Raw genomic sequence first — 8157 nt, 5'->3', positions numbered from 1 at the left:
GGGTCAGGTAATACAAATACTGGAGAGAATAGTTTTAGACCTAAAAAGAATCTGCCCATAACTCTTGAGAATCCAACAAGAAAACAGAACACCCCCAAAAGGGGTGAGTGGTGCCTTTGTTTTATTTACAGCGTTCAAGTCATTAGAAGCCTTCTCTAGATTTTCTTGGAACCAAAAATGGCGCAGGGAGAAGGAGGAATAAGGGGAAAGAAAAGTAAGTGAAAGAACAATTGTATTTTTAAGACAGGAAGCAAAAACAGAAACCAAGTACATGGCTTTGTTTTGTTTTGTTTTGTTTTGTGTTTACTCTTTTGCAGCCGTAAGGAATTTTAGCCAATTCAGAGAGGACTTGTTATCCATAATTTGGAATTCTGATTCAGATTTGACCAAGTCAGGTGGAGTTGGTCAAATCTGATGAAAGACCAGAACAAACAACAAAAATACCCCCACAATATGATTACTATTACTGAGGAGAAATTAAGACCAGCTGACTGTTAATCGCAACTTAGCCAAGTCAAAACCCTAATTCAGCCACTTACCTTGGTGTGGGTCTCAGGCTGAAGACTGCTCTCTACCATTGTAGAAGTAGAAAAAAATTCAAACTTGCCTTCCGTGTTGGAAGCTAATTCAAACTCCAGAAAGGAGTTACTGCCTTCCATCATTACGGAAGCAGGAAAACCTGCCTTCCTTATTGGAAGAAAGTAAACCTCCAGAAAAGAGTTGTACGTTAAAATAAACTTTGGATCTCAACCAGATTTTGGGAGATCAGGGATTCTCTGGAGGGAGGGAAGCTCATAGACCTCAGCAAATTATCCCATTGGTTTGAGCCATAAAAAAAGCTTAAGCTGGTACCAAGCACCAATAAGAGATTTGTGAAAGGTCAGAGCCGCCTCCACCTCTACTCAGAGTCCGTTGCATTGGTTGCCAAATTGTGAACCCCAAATATCTGACACACCTCTCAGTCAATCTAGAACATTTATTTTGCCAAGGTTAAGGATGCACCTGTGACACAACCTCAGGAGGTCCTGATGACAGAAGCCCAAGGTGGTCAGGGTATAGCTTGCTGTTACACATTTTAGGGAGACAGGAGACATCAATCAATATGTGTAAGGTGTACATTGGTTCAGTCCAGTAAGGCAGGACAACTTAAGGTGGGGTTCCAGGTCATAAGTATATAAGAGACAAAAGAATGCATTTTTTTGAGTCCCTCATCAGCCTTCCACTGAACACTGGCTCAGTGTATCTGCATTTTTACATAAACAATAGGGCAGAAGAAGCAATCAAATATGTTTTTGTTTCAGGCGAGCCTCAGAGGATGACTTTGAGTTCTGTCTGTCTTTTCTCCACAAGGAATTTCCTTGTGGGCAAATTGTGAGGGTGGTATGCAGCTTTTCATCTTTGTAGCCATCTTATTTAGAAATAAAATGGGAGGCATGTTTGTCTGTCATAGTTCCCGACTTGGCTTTTCCCTTGGCTTAGTGATTATGAGCTTCCAAGATTTATTTTCCTTTCACAGTATACGCATTTACTTATACTTTGTTTTCAAATCTTTCACGAATTCTCATCATTTAAAATATTCCCTAGATATAATATTTACCAGATGCAAAATTTTCAATGAAATGCTCACTTTTCATAAATCAACTGTTTCTTTGGAGAATATTGGAAATTTACATTTATTAATTTAACACTACATTAAAAACAAAACATCATTTGCTGTCAATTAAGGTCTTGAAAAATTTGGTCTCAATGAGAGTTTATTATCCAATGAAGATAATTTGCTTATCCCATCCCAAATTCTACACTATCTTTCAAATGTTTTCTGATAATTTCCTTTATTATAAGTTATATAAAGTTAGTTTCAGTAATTTTTTAAGATTTTTTTTTTTTTTACCCTGAAGCAGATCTTAAATTTGTGGGCTATAGATAGGATATATGTAATAACCCTTCAGTCATTTTTAGCTATGCATAACATAAATTGAACCAATAATTATGTATTGAATACATTAACTGACAATGTTTTTCTAAGCTATTACATTTTCAAATATGATGTAATATGTTCTCTAAAATTTATGTATATTTTTGGGTGGTTTGTTGCATGATCTTCAACATCAACACCTCTTTGACATAGTTATTTTCCTAGTCACTTCTAACTCACTTTCTCCTTGGAAACTCTATCAAAATGTCTTTCTAAAATGCTTCACATCCCCCTTCACCTTTTGCTGATTGGTGACCTTCTCTCCTAAGTTACAGAAAAAGTAAATGCCTCCTAGCACCTGTAACTTCAGTCCACTAACCTATAGCCACAGAGATCTTCCTAAAGGAAAAACTCATCATGTTAGGACCTTTCAATTGTGTCTCATTGTGTTTATAGACAGCTTTTTTGCCTGTGCTATAGATTGTGCTATGGATGGGATTATGCAATACTTCTTCCAACTACCTTCTTCTTTTCTTAATTGTATTACAAAGACTGCATCATTAAACATTAAGAATCCTACGTCCTTTGCAGCTATATATCAACATAATATTGGCCATGCAAATTATTGGAGAATAATAAGACTTTTTCTTCTCCAATAATGATATAGATACTTAAGCAGAGGAGGTTGTTCTCAGCATAACTCCTAATGATACAAGTCAAAATATAATGTTTATAACATTAATACATATTAGACACAAGGGATTAAACTTTCTCTAGCACTCTGTTAATGTATGTATATGCCATATCTCCCTACTATTAGAAAAATCATAGAAGGTAAAATTCTTATTTCAGTTTTATACATCCAAAACATATATTTGAAAAGAAGTTTAGTTCCTGGCCCAAGTGCACATATCTAATAAGTAACAAACTTGGACACATACTAAGAACAATATGAGCCCCAAATCCATTTACTTGGATACTATCAAGCTTCACTATGCTTTACAAGTCCCTTTATTAATAGCCCACCTCTAACCTACTCAGTTTTCATCTCACTGCTGTTTCTATTACTTTTTCTATTTCAAAGTAATAAGGCACATCTCTCTATCACTTTAAGATACTTTACTCTTTGTTTTATTTGGGCTTTTGGGCTTTGACTGATAATCTCTGTTCTTCCTCACCTCTTTCATTTCTATCTTGTGAATGTCCTGCTATGTTTCTTTTTTTTTTTTTTGAGACGGAGTCTCGCTCTGTCACCCAGGCTGGAGTGCAGTGGCCGGATCTCAGCTCACTGCAAGCTCCGCCTCCCGGGTTCACGCCATTCTCCGGCCTCAGCCTCCCAAGTAGCTGGGACTACAGGCGCCCGCCACCTCGCCCGGCTAGTTTTTTTGTATTTAATAGAGACGGGGTTTCACCGTGTTTGCCAGGATGGTCTCGATCTCCTGACCTCGTGATCCGCCTGTCTCGGCCTCCCAAAGTGCTGGGATTACAGACTTGAGCCACCGTGCCCGGCCCCTGCTATGTTTCAAATGGCCTTACCACTTAGTTTTTATAATGGTGTTTATTTTTTTATCATAATAAAAATATCATGGTGTTTATTATTATCGTGGTGCTTATTGTTAAAAATGTATTTTACGTCAAAGAATAAGAGGCTGTCTCTTGACACTCAATGTGTGCTCTGTCTCATGTGTATGTTTCTATGAAAACACCTAGCCCACATGAACAGAGGATGATAGGCTGACTCACAGGAAAGGAAAGTGAGCCTGTAGACTTGGGATTTAATCTCCAACTAAGATAGTAACAATGTTTCAGTTTATTTTTTATGTAGAAATTAAATATATTGCACAAAAACTCTGTTTACTTTCCAAAATAATGCATTGATGGCACCATTTAATTGAAACATGATAATAAAAGAACTACTTTAACATTCACAATTATCACACTGTATGAGAGATAAAATACATTTTACTACACTGATATTCAAAGCAAGCAAATGGGATGAATCATGAGTGAATGTCTTCCTCAAAAAAATTGTACATGCACATATGTATGTATTGTGCATGTGTGTATTTGTGTGTGTACATAGCATTATATGTAACAGTTTTGCAAAACTTGAACTGCTTAAAATGTTAAATGAATTTTTAATATTTGTATGTTTCAGAACTATTGACAATACAAAAAATGTGTTATGATCCCTTATAGAACCAAACAGAAAGTCTAAATAAAATGGATTGATGGCAACTTTAAAAAACTAAACTTTGTTTTTAAATTAAAAAGTTCAGTTACAGATTTCTTACACATTTTTATTTAAACATCAATTAACATAAAACAAATTTGTTTTATATTCCCCAGGGACTCAAAGTTAAATTGTATTTTACTATCCAAATAAGTAAAAGAAATTGGTAAAAGTAAAAATTAATAAAGTTTTTGATGTGCAGAAATTGATTTATATATTAAGCAAAAGATTTAAAATTAAGTGGGTCATAGAAAAGTGTTTTTATACAAAGGGATAGAATATTCTGACAGATGGTGAAATTATGCTAATAGCAAAATTATGTTTTTAGTTGGCTTAAAATACTTTACATTTTTACGAAGTTTAATAATTTTACAAAATCACACTTTTGCCCGTGGATGGCGCCCAGGAAGCGTTGTTAAAGTCTCTCTTCTCCCTGCAGTCATGCCTAAGTCAGAGTTTCATAAAGAGCCTATACAGCTGAGAAAGCTCTTCATTGGAGGGTTGAGCTTTGAAACAACCGATGAGAGTCAGAGGAGCCATTCTGAGCAATGGGGAAAACTCACAGACTGTGTGATAATAAGAGAACCAAACACCAAGCACTCCAGAGGCTTTGGGTTTGTCACAAATGCCACTGTGGATCAGGTGGATGCCTCCAGGAATGCAGGGTCACACAAGGTGGATAGAAGAGTTGTGGAACCAAAAGGAGCTGTCTCAAGAGAAGATTCTCAAAGACCAGGTGCCCACTGAAATGTGACAGAAATATTTGTTGGTGGCATTAAAGAACACACTGAAAAACATCACCTAAGAGACTACTTTGAAGTGATTGAAATCATGACTAACCAAGGCCATGGCAAGGAAATAGGCTTTGCCTTTGTAAACTTTGATGACCATGACTCCGTGGATAAACCTGTCATTCAGAAATACTATACTAAGAATGGCCACAACTGTGAAGTTAAGAAAGCTCCATCAAAGCAAGAGATGGCTAGTACCTCATCCAGCCAAAGAGGTTGAAGTGCTTCTGGAAACTTTGGTGGTGGTTGTGAAGGTGGTTTCAGTGGGAATGACAACTTTGTTCATGGAGGGAACTTCAGCGGTAGTGGTGGCTTTGGTGGCAACTGTGGTGGTGGTGGATATGGCGGCAGTGAGGGTGGCTATAATGGATTTGGTAATAATGGGAGCAATTTTGGACGTGGTGGAAGTTACAATGATTTTGCCAATTACAACAATCAGTCTTCAAATTTTGGACCCATGGAAGGAGGAAACTTTGGAGGCAGAAGCTCTGGCCCCTATGGTGGTGGAGACCAATACGTTGCCAAACCACAAAACCAAGGTTAGTGGCAGTAGCTGTGGCTGTGGAAGAAGATTTTAATTAGAAAACAAAGCTTAGCAGGAGAGGAGAGCCAGAGAAGTGACAGGGAAGCTACAGGTTACAAAAGGTTTGTAAACTCAGCCAAGCACAGTGGTGGCAGGTCCAAAGAAGACAGTTTTAGGCAAAAAACTCGAGGACTGTATTTGTGACTAATTGTATAACAGGTTATTTTAGCTTCCGTTCTGTGGAAAATGTAAAACATTCCAACAAAGGGTTTTACTGTAGGTTTGTTTGTTTGTTTGTTTGCACCCACGCTGTTGATTGCTAAATGTAATAATCTGATCATGATGCTGAATAAATGACTTTAAAAAATATAAAGTGCTGTGTAAAGTTAGTCTACTCTGAAGCCATCTTGCTAAATTTCCCCAAGAATGTGAAGTTTGAAGTCCTTTAGGGTGATGCCAGGTTCTATTTGAAATTTATATACCAGTAGCTTGGGTGGAGAAGCCGTTGTCTTCAAAAATCTTGGTGTGGTTGAACTGATAGTTACTGTTGTGACCTGAAATTTGCCGTTAAAAGGGATTACTCAAGCAAAATCATGGAATTATTGGTTATAAAAATCATTGTTGGCAAATCCTATGCAATATATCTAAATCAAATAAAGGTACCAGACAAAATAATAGATGGGAATGAATCTTGTGTATCATTCATTATCATGTGCAATCAATAAATGATTGAATTCTCTTGAAAATAAATAAATAATTTTACCAGTATCACAAGTGTTACTTCAAGTATTTCATCTATAAAATATTATTGGTGTTGAGAACTTCTATTTTATGAAAGTCAAAATGTGGTTTTATTTATTTGTTTATTTATTTACTGAGACAGGGTCTCACTTTGTTTCCTATGCTGGAGCACAGTGGCATCATCACAATTCACTGCAGCCTCAACTTCCCGGGGATCAGGTGATCCTCCTGCTTCAGCCTACCAAGTAGCTGGAATGCCAGGCATGCGCCACCATGCCTGGCTAATGGTTTTCTGGCAGAGACGGAGTTTCCCCATGTTGCCCAGGCTCTTCTCAACCTCCTGAGCTGGAGTGATCCACCTGCCTCAGCTGGGACTACAGGCATCAGCCACTGCATTGACACAAAAGGTGATATGTGATTTAGATGCACCTCATGCTTTATGAAGACAATGCACAGCACACAGAGGCATTAGAAAGTTGTTTTAACATGCATTGATGTAATGATCCTTATACTTTAATATATCCTTAAAAATTGTGGAAGTCATTATTTTCTGCCTATTATGTAAGACTTGAAGTTTTTTTATACAAACATTGAAAATTGACAGAGGCAAAAAGCTGAAAATTGAATAATAACGTATTGTTTTGAGTGTTATAAGCACTACTGTTAATTATATATATATATATATATATAAACACATGTATGTATGCATATACCTACACAAAATATACAGATGTATGCACTTACAAAAATTGAGGTAATTCAAATAATACAAACTATATTCCAACATAAATATAATGGGACAAAACTTCATAAAGTACACCCACCATTTTTGATGAAGCTCTTCTATTCACCGTCGTGTTTTTTACTACCTATATTCTCATCAATTCTGACGATTACATCCAGTTTTCATTTAGCATCACTCTTGTATCATTGATCTTCTTTCGGTGAAGCTGCATTTCTCTGTGTTCAGATTTATAAAAGAGATAATAACCAGGGCCTAGTAAAATCCAAAACATCTCAGAGTGAATATTATATTAAGCTTTCCTCATTCAAATTACGGTTTGGTTCCTCTTTCCTTGTTGGACCTAACAGATAAAACAAGAAAGCAGAAAGTTATGAATCCAAAAATTACACTAAGAATTTTGTTTCTGTACAGTCTATGACTCCATATAATCCTATTTTGTCTTCAAGAAACAGGAGGGAAAGCAAAATAAGGTTATATAGACTCACAGATCCTACAGAAACCAAAAAATGGTTCATAAAATTGCATGCTACTAAGAAGTTAAGACTGATGAGAACTGGGAAATGTCCATTAGAATTGTTTATCTAATATTTAATTCTATATAGAATTGTATATACATGAATATTTGTTAGTACACTCAGAAGGTCCATTTTATTAGAATCTTAAGAGATGTTGAATTGATGAAGATTGAAAAGTGACTGGGAAGTAGAGAAATAGAAACACTCATTTAGACATCTGTTAAACAATCCAAGGCAAATTATTTTCTGTCATCCAGTAAGTTGCATTTTTACCCTGTTAATTATTTCCTTTGTTGTACAAAAGCTTTCTAGTTTGATATGGTTTTAGTTCTCTAAATTTGCTTTTGTTGCTTATTCATTTAGTAGCATACCCAAAAAACCATTGCCAAGCCCAATACCATGAAGTTTTCCCCCTATGTTTTCTTCTAGGAGGTTTATTGTGCCAGAACTTATGTCTTATGTTTAAATCTTTAATATGTTTTGAATTGATTTCTGTGTATGGTATAAGGGTCCAGTTTTATTTTTTTGCATGTGGATATTCAGTTTCCCCAAAACTTAAGTGGAAATAAAGACAAAATCCAATTTTTAATCACATTAAAAATATTGAAAAATGCTTAGGAATACTTTAAGCAGTGAGGTAAAACACTTGTACATGGAGACTATAAACCACTGATGAAAAAAATTAGAGACAACA

General features: G+C 36.0%; 1 pseudogene; it reads left to right on the top strand.

Moving 5' to 3' along the window:
* Window positions 1-4589: 4589 nt before the first annotated feature.
* LOC105484615 (heterogeneous nuclear ribonucleoprotein A1-like) lies at window positions 4590-5665 on the top strand (annotated as a pseudogene).
* The last annotated feature ends 2492 nt before the right edge of the window (window positions 5666-8157 follow it).

This window comes from Macaca nemestrina, chromosome 1, assembly GCF_043159975.1.
Source record: "Macaca nemestrina isolate mMacNem1 chromosome 1, mMacNem.hap1, whole genome shotgun sequence".
In the NCBI taxonomy this organism is placed as follows: Eukaryota; Metazoa; Chordata; class Mammalia; order Primates; family Cercopithecidae; genus Macaca; species Macaca nemestrina.
This window is presented reverse-complemented; position numbering and strand designations above follow the sequence as displayed.